Source organism: Rhineura floridana, chromosome 3, assembly GCF_030035675.1.
Source record: "Rhineura floridana isolate rRhiFlo1 chromosome 3, rRhiFlo1.hap2, whole genome shotgun sequence".
NCBI lineage: Eukaryota > Metazoa > Chordata > Lepidosauria > Squamata > Rhineuridae > Rhineura > Rhineura floridana.
Window position 1 is genome coordinate 19,155,009 of NC_084482.1, and position 12,954 is coordinate 19,167,962.

A 12,954-nucleotide genomic window follows, 5' to 3' on the forward strand; every position below is an offset into this window, starting at 1 on the left:
CACTGTTAAAGACTTTATTTTGGAAGACAATCTTACTTGGTCACGAGTGATTGCCAATGAAATGAATGCAGCTGAAGAAGGATTTCCCCCCTTCCTCCAGGATTCCGTAAGGGAGCCATTGATCTCGAAACATTAAGGCTGTGTACACACCATAAATTTAAAGCACATAGCTTTTACCAAAGTATCCTGGGAACTGCAGTTTACCCCCCTCAGTGCTACAATGCCCAACACCCTTAACAAACTACAGTTCCCAGGATTCTTTGGGGAAAATCATGCGCTTAAATTGTATGGTGTGTACACAGGGTTGTTGTTGTTTTGAGTGGGCAGAACTGAGTGGGTCAGGCGAGTTTGGGAGAATTACTACTTTTGGCAAACATCAGCCACTTTTATTAATTAATTAATTAATTAAATAAATAAATAAATAACAACCCAGAAATTTTCCTACTCTAAAGCCAGGCTCTCATTCTTTAACTGAATGCTGTCATCACAAATGTAAAAGCCTGTTTATCTAAAACAAACAAACCCACCTAGATGGGTGGTACAAGTGAGGTCACACACCCATTGGATCCATCCTGGCTATGATGGTGGAGAAATTGGATTTGGTTCACATTTTAATATGAGCTTATCTAATGTGTACTCCCCAAAACAATATGAGAACGGAAATACACCTACGGTTCTCCGAATTTTAGAGTGCAGTTCTCCAGCCAAATTATTTATTTATTTATTTAAAATATTTCTATCCCGCCCTTCTATCCTACAATAGGGCACTCAGAATGGCTACAATAAAATTGCACACATATATAATAGAATACACAGTAAAAACATAAACATTACAGTAAATTAACATCCAGCCCTTCACAGCCTCCAGGCACTGGTTTAGGACGCACACTCCCACCCTGCTATCAGAGGGGAGAGACAGAGTTGAGTCTCATTAGCATATTGATGACATTGCACTCCAAGTCTCTGGATGACCTCTCCCAGTGGTTTCATATAAATGTTAAAGAGCATGGGAGACAGAATGGAACCCTGCGGGACCCCATAGCCCCACAGCCAGGGGGTTGAGCAGTAGTCTCCCAGCACCACTTTCTGGGTCCTGTCCATCAGGTAGGAACGGAACCACTGTAAAACAGTGCCTTCTAGACCCATCCCAGCAAGACGGCTCAGAAGGATACCATGATCGATGGTATCAAAGGCCGCTGAGAGGTCCAGCAGCACCAACAGGGATGCACTCCCTCTGTCTGATGCCTGGCATAGGTCATCAAGCAGGGCGACCAGGGCGGTCTCTGCCCCATGACCAAACAATGTGTACAAAAATGTGTATATGGGGAAAAGTGTACATAAGAAGGCATATATGAGTGAAAATTACATACAACCATACGTCAGATTATGGGAAATTGCTTGAAAAATATGTACATAGGGAAAATTGCATACAGAAATTAGTACATTAAGAGAAATTCATACTAAAATGCTGATGAATTTTCTTGAGGGCTTTTTAAAAAAACTGCAAAGTGAAATGTGGAGAATATTGGAAAAATGAAACCTGAGAGGAACCAAAATTGACAGATCCATCCTGTTCTTGTATTACACACAAAGAACTGGGATGGAGAGAGAATGAATTATCGAGGGTTACACAGAGACTGAACCCAGGTCCAAATTCAATGCTCCCTCCATTCCCTCCCTGCCTATTTTCTTGTTCCGCTCTTTAGTTGCGAACCAGAGTTGATTCCCTGACAGCTGCTGGGAGAGCTCCCATGCTTTTTAAACAACTATGTGAACAGGCAGAAATCCAACAGGTGGAATTTTTCCTGGCTTGCAGAGGCACTGATGGGAAGAACTGCGACCACTAAATCTCTGCCTGGCATGCAGCTGCTAAAGGTACCAGAGCCTTTAGCAAAGGCAAAGGCCTCCAACTTTTGAGCTGGCCTCTGAATTGTTAACTAGCCTTTTAGCAAGTGATCCTGTCTTATCCCCATACCATTCAAAGCTTCACCCACTGGGTTTTTCTCATATCAAAGGGCTGTTAAAGACACAGGCCAGGCTAGTTTTTTCTTTCTTTCTGATCAGCTGGCAATTGGATGGACAGACGGTCCAGATCTGGGCCTCTCACCCCCAGCTGCACTCAGGATCTTGTGGGGAAGGGCTGTCAATTGGTGGAAGAGCATCAGGTTTGTCTGCAGAAGGTTCAATCCCCGGCATCTCCAGGCAGAGCTGGAAATGTTCCATCCTTGATGTCCTGGAGAGCTGATGCCAGTCAGGGCAGAGCTAGATGGACTCGGCATAAAGCAGCTTCTCTGTCCCTGAAGATACATGCCTCAGTCTGGGCCTCTTTCCTTCCCATGTCCTTTTTGCCTTCCCTGGCTTCTCTCTATCTCTGTGTCAGCTGTTGGTTCCCCTTGCGCACTGCCCTCCCACCCTCCAACCTTCCTGCTTCCACTGCATGAGCTTTTGGGTTTCCTCTCAGCAGCCTTCAGAAGAAAATAAAAGATGCATGCAAATCAAATTGTCACTCGCAAGTAGGAGAGCTGAGTGCAACTGGAAGAAGTCCCTTGGCCAGCCCTGTTGCTGCTGCTTCTCCAAGTTGGACAAATGCCCCCAAGCAGACTGGGGAACCTAGAAGACTCGGTTCATCCCGCAGCCTCGATGGCCCAGTGATCAGAAAAGTGTGCACCCTGCGTTTGGAACTAGCGTGCAGAGACAGAATTGTGAGTTGGGCCTGGCGCCCCCAGCGTTGTTTGTTTGCTTGCTTGTTTTGAGAAGCAACAGAAATGTTGAGTCTTGACTGAACGGTGCATAACAGGACCAATGGGTAAGGTTGCCAGGCTAGCTGACCAGGAAAGAAAAAAAAAAGTGCTTGCCAGCTGTTGTGCAGACATTCAGCTTAGCGATTATCACCAGCTCAGCAACGCACATCGAGCTGCAGCTAATGCACACCATCCTTGGCCAATCAGTCTTAACAAAGCAGGGTTTGAATAATGAAGGTGCAGGGAGAGGAGACTTACTATCTGTAAGGAACAGTTGAGGAGGACCAATCTATTTCTACAGGCATCTGGCCCATAAACATCTCCCCCCCCCTTTGTTTTGGGTGTCACACCCCTTTTCTCTGGTTTTTTAGATGGTATAAACTTGTGAAGTTTCCAGGCATGATATGAAGCAGGGCTGTGGCCCTCCAGATGTTGCTGGACTCCAACTCCCATCATCCCTGTGGTGAGAGTGGCAGCTCTGCAACATCTGGAGGGCCACAGGTTAGCTGCTCCTGTTGGAAAATAATAAATATTTAGTAGTTTTATTACTGTTAAAGGAAATGATTACACACATTCATGAAGGCTAGGTCTCAATGGAACCTCCGTGTTTAGAAGCAATGTGTATCTAGATTATACATGGTGGCAAACAATAGGGGGTGGGCATTGCCTTCACACCCTGCTTGCAAGCATCCCAAAGTGCCTGCTTAGCACCTAAGAATGCCGGATAAACAAAGCAGCAGGACTCCTCTTATATTTTCAGATTCATAAAATAGAAAAGGTAACCTAGCCCATAGCCTTCACTGATTTAGAATTAATTTCATGCAAGACGTCCTTCCTATTTTACATGAACTGATTAATTGTTAAACTGCCAATGCTCTGCATTTATTAGAAATGATGGTTGTTTATTTTCTACAAACTGCATTGAGCACAATTCTTTTGTGGAAAATGTGGTATGCAGATAAACTGACTATTCTCCCTATGAGATGTCTTCCGTTGAACATGCAAATAGCATTTTTGATGTGTGAAACACCTTGCAATTCTTTTTTTTAAATTATTTTTTTGCCATCTAAACTGCCCTGTGAGTTAGGTCCCTATGATCTCCATTTTGCAGGTAATGAATTGTGTGTAAGACAAAGGGAATTGCTTTTGGCCATACAACAAGAAGATCTAAGTATCAAGGGTCCAAATTTCTTTGGGTTGCACGACAGCAATTTGCCCCACTGTCTGATTTTTTGTTAGTAAATTCTGCATAATGCTCATAAATTCTGCATAATGCTTAAGCTCATTCTCTTTTTTTGCTATTTCTTGGAGAACATAACCTCTACCCTATTTCTAAAATTCTTTCCCACATATTTTCCTATAGTTTTACAAATATGTGCTGTGAAATATCTGAAGCAAAGGCCGCTGTGTTGATCCTATAGGGGAAAAAATCCAAAATCCATGTCAGGCACTACCTTTATTGCAGGAGTAGCCAACATGGTGCCCTCCAGCATGCCCAATTGTCAGGAAATGTTGGGGGGTTAGCAACATTTGGAAGGCCACAGGTTAGGCACTCCCTATTTTATTAGGACCAATCAAAATGTCACAAAAGAGTGAGCAAGCTTTCAGATTCTCCAGAACTCTATATCAGGCTGGATGTCAGGGGAGAGGAGGGAGAAAGAAAGCTGGCTTACATCGAAGTGATAAAGTTTGCATTGGCCACAGTCTTAAAATGGTGCATCGGAAGAGGTGGGAGACTTAGGCTGCAATCCAGTACACACTTATCTGGGAGTAAGTCCCATTGAATCCAATGAAGCTTACTTCTGATTGCAGCCTTAGACTCTTCTAGGTGCTATGTGAGATTTTGGGATCCTGGAACAAAGAAACACAATAGCCGATTCCTCATTTTTGTAAGTACAAGCCACAGCAATTACGTAGATCTGTCTCCAGCTTTAAGGGCCTATACTTATGGTTCTTCAGCTAGTTGCATCGGGGACTATAGATGAGGGAGAAATTCAGTTCAGTTTGCATTTAAAGGCGAATTTACTGAGTTTGCATTTTTTGAAACAATATGTGAACTAGGGTTGCCAGGTCAGAAGCATCCCAAAACCTGAGATTTTAGGGGCGGGCCCGAGTGATGTCATGGGGCGGGCCCGAGTAATGTCATGGGGCAGGCCCAAGTGATGTCATTAAGCATAATACATTAAGCATCAATCACAGTTGCTTGGAGCGTACAATTAAAACAAATATCTGACTGGAAATTAAGCTAGACATCTTAGCTAAAAGATGGAGCCTGGATAGGGAACATTTAATCTAGCCGACTTGCTTTCAGCAAGAAGGGTTTAAGTGCCTTCAGGCCAGGCCAGTCACTGCAGGAAGAAAGGAGGCTAGTGTTGTGGAGATGTTAGATGGGAGCATTCGGGAGTAAAGATGGATGCCCCTGAAGGCTGCAATTCTAAACACACGTACTAAGGGACTAAGCCCCCATAGAACTCAACAGGACTTACTTCTGAGTAGATATAGTTTGGATTGTGCTGTTGGTAAAGCTTGACTAGGGATCCTCTGCAAAGACATCCATCTCCAAGCGGGGTTGGCAACCCCCTGCCTGGAATGCCCTGCCCTTATCTTTTAATATGGCTGCTCCAAACTTCTTTACAGATTTGACCCTTCACTTCAGAAAGAGGTCTGAGAAAAGAGTAAGAAGATTCTTTATCCTTTCTGTCTGCATAGATGCCCTCATCCTTCCCCTGCGCCCAGCAGAAGCTCTGGGCCAGGCGGGACGCAGTGGCATCTCATAGAGGACACCCTCCCCTTTCATGGGGTGTATGATTTGTCCTGGCCCAGAGCAGATTTTGGGGTGGGTACCCCCAATTACTTATTTTTCCTGTATGTCTTTTTCTGCTTTGATTTTATATAGATGCCCTCTTCTGTGCCCTGCGCCCAGCAGAAGCTCTGGGCAAGGCGGGATGCAGTGGCATCTCGTAGAGGACACCCTCCCCTTTCCTGCGGTATATGATTTGTCCTGGCCCAGAGCAGATTTTGGGGTGGGCACCCCCAGTTACTTATATTTTTCTACGTGATTTTGTCCATTTTGATTTTGCATAGATGCCCTCTTCCGTGCCCTGCACCCAGCAGAAGCTCTGGGCCAGGCGGGACGCAGTGGCATCTCGTAGAGGACACCCTCCCCTTTCCTGGGGTATATGATTTGTCCTGTCCCAGAGCAGAGTTTGGGGTGGGCACCCCCAGTTACTTATTTTTTATGATTTTATGACGTCATTGTGTATTTATGATAATATCAGACGCCTGATGATTTTGATTGCATAAATGTATTGTTATTCTTGACGGGGAGAGTACCCCGATCACAGTGATATATCATACAGGGTACCCCAACACATATTTTGGGGTTCAGAGACATGTTAAGTTTGGTTTGAAGTTGCTATAGTTGTCAACTCTTGTTTTTTAGTGTTTTGAACTTTGACGCAAATAAGGAACTGGGAACTAGGAACCAACTTCAGCGTCGTATCAGTTAAATAGATTAAACAGTTGCGGGGGCGGCGGTTGACGTTTTGGTGTATATCTGGGGAACCAGACCACCTAGAAACTTACTTTTATTTAAATTGAAGCTGAGAGTCCAGAGATTAAGGGGTGCTGGCCAGAGAGCCGGAGGGCCCCCCAAAAACCAGAGACTCCGGACGAAAAACGGAGACTTGGTAACTCTAATGTGAACTGAAAGATAATTTGCACGTCTCTGAATTTTGCAATGCAGTTCTCTAGCTAAGTAATGCCTGCAAAAATGTGTACAATAAAGTGTTCATATAAGTGCATATGTTATTGGGAGGGGGATCCAAAATTGCGACCAGATGTCAGGCATTTAGGGTTGCTGTGGAATGCTCTTCCAGCAGAGATTCGGCAGGCATCCTAACTTTTGACTTTCAGGTGAAGATTTTTTGTGTGTGCCAACAGATCTATGCAGCTGTTTAAAATGTCTCTTGAGTAACAAGTCATTTTAATGATCATTTTGTATTGCTCTTAAATGTTTTTATATTGCTATACACTGCCCTGATGTTTTGCAAGAGAGCAGTATATAAATACTTTTATAAGTAAATAAATAAAATGATATTAGGGAAAATTGCATACAAATTATGCCTATGTTAGGAGAAATTTGCACCAAAAAGCTGATGAATTTTCATGAGGGCTCTTTTTTATAAAAAATTGCAAAGGGATGTGTAAATGTGGAGAACTAAAGATAAGACTGGAAAAATTAGAAACACAGAGAAACCAAAATGAACAGATTCACCCATCCTTATGGAGGACCACTATTCTGGTTTGCTCCTTCTGTTTCCAGACCACCAGGTTCTATGTTTGAAATGCATAGCTTCTGCATTTGTCCATTGGGCCCAATGGACCCAGTAAAGCTCCATGTGTATGTTGCAGGAGGAGGAGGAGGGGGAAAGGAAGAGCTGTGCACACACCTGTGTGTGTGTGTGTGTGTGTGTGTACTCTTACCAACTGTTGCAGTGGAAACTTCAAAACTGCCATTCTATTTTTACTTAAAATAAAAAGTAGATTGCCACTTTGTGGTGTGGTGGAAACTTCAGAGAAATCCCCAGCTCTTCTGCTATGTTCTCGTGAGGCCCAAGGGGCTGCTAGGGATGTTCGGGTGTAAAACACGAGAGGGCTCCTGGGCCTTTAAATAGATGGGTGGTTTATGGAAGAGCGGATGCCAGCAGGTGTCAGTTGCATAGCAAGCTACACCTGCTGAAATTCCCACTTCTGCACAACTATTAAAGGGAAAGGAAGTCTGTTTTCTTTTGGACCCGGCTTCTCTACTAAAGGCCTATGGATCAGAATTAATGAACCACACTGGAGTACATGCTCTAGTGGATCCTTTCTATTTCTATGGTTCCTTTGATATTAGAAAGTACATGTTTATGCTTTAATAAGTTTCTATCCCTCATGGCTACATAGAAGTGCTTGGTCCATATAAAAAAAAAATTTTTTTTTTGCTAAAGGTTTTTAAATCAGGAGAAATGTGCATGCTTGGGTGAGCAATGGGGGCTTACACTTGTGGAGCCCATGTCTCTCCCCACTGCCTTTCTACTTGCTTGGTTCCTCCATACAAAACGTATTTACTTTGCCATATTCTGCAAAAACCTAAATCTTTCCACATGACCACAACAAGACTATAAAACAATTTTGGTTCAAAAATGTCAGTTGTTCATAATCTATAGATCATAGCGTTGGGGGTTCTTTTACCCTGCAATCCTTTTTGTTTTATTAGAAAAAGCTTTACATTATAAAAAATAGTTGCAGCTATGAAATAGGTAAAAAGCAAACATCTATCTACAAGCAGACTTAACAGATTTGTTTTTTTAAAGCATGCATTAAAAGAGTGTGGGGAACACACACACACAATTCACTATCCTGGTTTTGAGATTGTGTTTGACAGGCTCATTTAAATGGGTGGTGAAGAAGAAGTGATGGGTGCCTCTTGATGTTGAGGCTGTGCCCCCGGATATTTTGTATGGAAAGAAAGGGAGGCAGCTGGCTGGCGCTAGCAGGAACATAGGTGGCTGCCCCCACTACAGTCTAATCCAGGGATGGGGGACCTGGTGCCCTTCAGCTCTTGATGGACTCCAGATCCCATCAGCTCCACGCAGGTAAGTCAATTTCAGGGATGATGGAAGCAGCAGTGAATCTGGAGTAGGGTGGCCAAGTGCAAAAGAGGACAGGGCTCCTGCGCTTTTAATGGTTGTGAAGAAAAGAGAATTTCAGCTGATGAAGCGCTGTCATGCAAACTACTCCTACTGTATGTCCCTCTTAAAGGGAGCAGGAGCCCTGTCGTCTCTTGCACCTGGCTACCCTGCTCTGGAGGGTCACGGCACAGGTTCCCCATCTTTGGTCTACTTTCTGGCAGTTGCTTTTCCAGCTCTCTGGTGGAGAAGGGCCTTTCCTATTGCTAAATGATTCTTTTAACTAGAGGCATCTGGGATTGAGCAGGCGGGCTGGGGAGGGGATCTTCTGCATTCAAAACAGGGGCTCTCCTACTTACTTGGCTTTCTCCCTCCCTAGTAATTGGACAAAGTGTGTGGGAGGGGGAGTTAAGCATTTCACACAAAATAACGTTTGAGTAAGAACAAGAGTGAGGGAGAGATGAATTTCTAACAATCCAAAGCAGAAACATTCACATTGCATCACCGTATGCCCTCTCAGTCTGCAGCCCGAACACGTTGTTAGACATACAGCTGGCTGTGTGGCCTCTTCCTACAAGTTCATTCCAGAGTCATCCTGCAAGCCAGCTCTTTGCATAACAGCACGTTGACACAAGTTCAACAGCTGCTGAAACTGGTTCTGTGGTGGAAGCTTGAAGTCTGCATGGGAGGCAGGTAGCAAATTTGCAGTACCGTTGAATGGCAGTAGAAGGAGGAGAGAGATCTGCCCCTTCTGGTGGAAATGAACAGGATAACACAATTATCTGGGGTTTCAGCTCTAGGTTATATCTAGGGTGGTCAGGTGAAAGTGAAGATGGGGCTCCAACACCTGACACAGCCATGAAGCTTGCTGGGTGATCTTGGGCCAGTCAGTCTGTCTCAGCCTAACCTACCATACAGGGTTGTTGTGAGGATAAAATGAGGGAGAGGAAGAACAATGCACACCACCTTGAGCTCCTTGGAGGAAAGGCATACAAATGAACTAAATAAACTATTAAAGTTGCAGAAGCCTCGTCCTCTTTTGCATCTAGCCACCCTAGTTGTATCCAGCCATATTTATACCTAATTTTTTAAATTTCACACTAACGTTCTTTTTGCAGTAGGCCATCTCTACCAAGGGTATAATGCTCCTTACCTCTAAACACTGTGGAAATTAAATTTCCAGCAATCAAAACCAATGCCCTATGGATCCTATGCAATGCTTAAACACCATCTCAATACATTATTTTATTTAAAATCATATGATGAATGTTGTTAATTCCTGTATATAACTTCCTCTTTTGCTCATAACTCTGTGTTAACCCCTCTGTTTTATATTTTAACCCCTCTGTTTTGTAGCTGTCTTCTTCATGCTAGTTAAGATCAGTAAGTTTTTATTGTATTCATTTAGGATTTGGTGGAAGCCAAGGTTTCCTTTCCCATTATGTGTTGAGAAAGTCTTCTTAGCTATCTTAGGCTGAAATCCAATACACACTTGAATCCAGTGGAACTTCTGAGTAGACATTTACTGGATTGCAGCCCTGGTTTATCACCAATCACTGTAATTATCTTGTATATAATTCAGCTTTCCATAAACAGTACTTGCATTTCATGGTCTTTTAACCTGATATTTTTAATATTTTCTACTATATTTTTTCCTCTATATGCCTCTGTGTGTTTATTATTTCCTGTATTAGCTGTGTTCAGGGATGAGTGCTGATCCTTATGTCACAAAACGGCACCACCCATGCACAAGAGGGTAGCATCAGCATGTTTGGGGAAACTCCAAGGCTTGCAGAACTACAAAAAATAAAATCTTTTGGGGGGGACCTGAGAGGGGTGAAAAACTCCAAACAGCCCAATGAGGGCTGAGCATATTCAGTGGCCACAGGAAGCTGAGTGTTTGTGGGGCATGGAGGTGTGGGGGAGGAACTGGAAAAATGGGGAAGGAATGGAATGCAGTATCTTGGAAGGAGCATAGATGGCATCTTGAACAGAAGCATTCAGCACTGCAACATTTTGTTGCAGGTCTCAGTTGTCATTAATCATTTATCAAACATAAAGTTTCTTAGGTACTGTTCAAAGGTTTAAAAAGACCGAGACAGCCCTTGCCCACAGGCAAGACATGATAGAAAAGGAACAAAAGATGTGGAGGGCAAAGAAAAGCAAGCAGGCACTGATTCCTAAAGTTGCAGTATTATATGTATGTCTGGTATATATTATTTGCCAACAGAGGATAACATTTAATGCTTCTGATGAAGAGAGCTATAGTCTGTAAAAGCCTGTGCCACATTAAATCTTTTAGGCTGCATTCAGACATGGGGCTTATTGCATTAGTTTAACGGATTAAACTGGTAGTACTTCTGTCATGATTTCTAAAATTCCATTCACACTGCAGTACCTGTTGCATTAAGGAACCATAGATTTTTCGGCTGATAAATCAGCATTTTGTGCAACTATCTTTCACATTGCTGTAATGAACAGTGCCTTGTTTTCATCCCTCAGCTATTCACATGTGCACTGTAGTTCCCCCATAATTCACTGCTTGAGTTAGTGTCTGGACACAGGGGTGCGTGTAGGAAAAGGAGGAAGGGAATGCTGCTACTCGCATGTACGCTGGAATACTGGTACAATTTTCATCAGACAAAAAAAAATTGGCACATGTTTAAAGGGCGGCAATGCATTGCATGCTGGGATGCCTGTCATGTGAGTGGCTGCAGCTAGCACAAAGCTCTCATGATCTTCCAGGTTCCCAGGCTTGAATCTTCCAAACTGTTTTCAAAGGCAGCCCCACATAAAGTGTACTGCAATAAGCCAACCTTGAGGGTATCAGAGCATAGATTACTGTAGCCAGGTTATCCCTCTGTACTACTGAGACCATCTGTGCCTCAAGCAACAGCAGTGGATCTGGGAGAACCCCCAAACTATGAACCTGCTTCTTCAGAGGGATTGTGACCCCATCTAAAGCAGGCTGCACACCACTCAGCTGGTCAGAGGAACCACCAAATAACAGTATCTCAGACTTGTCTGGATTAAGCTTCAGTCTATTGGCCCTCATCCAGTCCATTATCACAACCAAGCACTGATTTAGCACATCCACTGCCTCACCAGCTGTGTGCCATCAGCATACTGATGACAGCATACAGCATACAAAATTCCGTATGGCCCCATTCAGTGGTTTCATGTAGATGTTAAACAACATGGGGGACAGAACTGACCCCTGCGGGACCCCATGCTGGTAAGCCCACGGAGCCGAGCAGTGCTGCCCAAGAACCACCTTCTGGAGCTGGCCATCCAAGTAAGAACTGCACTACTGCAGTGCTCTTGATTTCAAGGCTCATTCACAGGCTCATTACTCTGTACTTGATAACTGGCAGCTGAAAGTGTGAATTGACTTTACTGAAAAGAACTGAGTTGATCTGAGAGTTCTCTCTGTGCCCTTTCATCTGTGACAGTCCATTCACGTACAGGACCATTGCTGGATGTTGCAGTTGCTGAGTAATCAATTAAGCAATTAACCAGCTCTTCTGTATCTCTAACTTTCTGCGGATAGTATCTATAATTTTTATCTCTTGCTGTCAAGTTTTTCTATATATAGACTTACATATTTCCCAATAATAAAATCTAAAGATTTATTCTAATGGAAAGATTTCTTTTTATACAAAGGATATCAAAGGGGAGATGCCAAGATCTCTTGTGAGCCACTTGGAGCTTGTTGTGAGTTGCTTGAGCTCAACTTGGTTGTTGGAAAAGCAGCATACAAATATTAAATCTCAACTAATCTAATTGTGCCTGGATTCACAAAAATATATTTTATTTTAAATAAAGTTGCTTGAAAGTGGTATTGGAGGGCCAACATTGTTTAACGCAGTGCATACTTTTTTTATTCCACAGTTATATATGGTCAAATATGTTTTGCATGTTTTTGAAGTACTAAAAACTTACAAAGCCTGTTTTGACATTGGACAAATCTGATGAATGAGGAGTGACTCTCTCATAATTCTTTCAGGTCTCTGAAAAATCGGTTGAGTTGTATTTAATGTTAGTCCTACTCAAAGTAGACCCATTGGCTACAACTTGGTGCTTGTCAAGGCTTCCTTGCATGGAAGCCTAGTCTCATCCCTTATTTTTGTCTCTGATGCTGTGGCAACAGGAGGTATGAACTGATTGTGGTACAGCTTGTAACCACTCATCAATCTCAGGCAAAAGAAGTCCTTATAAGGACAGCAACACAACGGAAATCTATGCAACTTGGTTGTCTGATTTTGTTTGTAATAGAGGCATCAGAGTGGCGTGGGGCTTTTCTCAAAGTGGGGCCAGCCAAAAGATCCCTCCCGCACCGTAAATGAATTAAACACCACACCCTTCCCTTGTGTCTTTCTATATGCTGAGTAGTGTAATGACTGCACATTCAATGGTCAAAGGTTCATCTTGTTATAAGAGGGGCTGGGAATCTCAGAGCTGGGGGCTGAATCCCCCCCCCCGGCCTCTCTCCAGGCCACTATTCTCATCGGCCTTGCTTTGCACCCTCTTTGAGGGTTTTT

At 43.4% G+C, this 12,954-nt stretch overlaps 1 protein-coding gene across 5 annotated transcripts in view; it reads left to right on the forward strand.

Annotated features, from left to right (window-relative positions):
• ITGB7 (integrin subunit beta 7) overlaps positions 1–12,954 on the forward strand; it is a 65,439-nt gene that overhangs the window by 13,045 nt on the left and 39,440 nt on the right. For 2 of the 5 annotated variants that reach the window (XM_061614746.1, XM_061614751.1), the window contains exon 1: positions 11,689–11,708. The exons of 1 other annotated variant lie outside the window; for it this stretch is intronic. The gene's annotated coding sequence lies outside the window, so the exon portion shown is untranslated. Of the gene's footprint in view, positions 1–2,481; positions 2,703–7,962; positions 8,381–11,688; positions 11,709–12,954 lie in introns of those variants that run through there. 2 more of the 5 variants (XM_061614748.1, XM_061614749.1) reach the window with 2 other exon arrangements.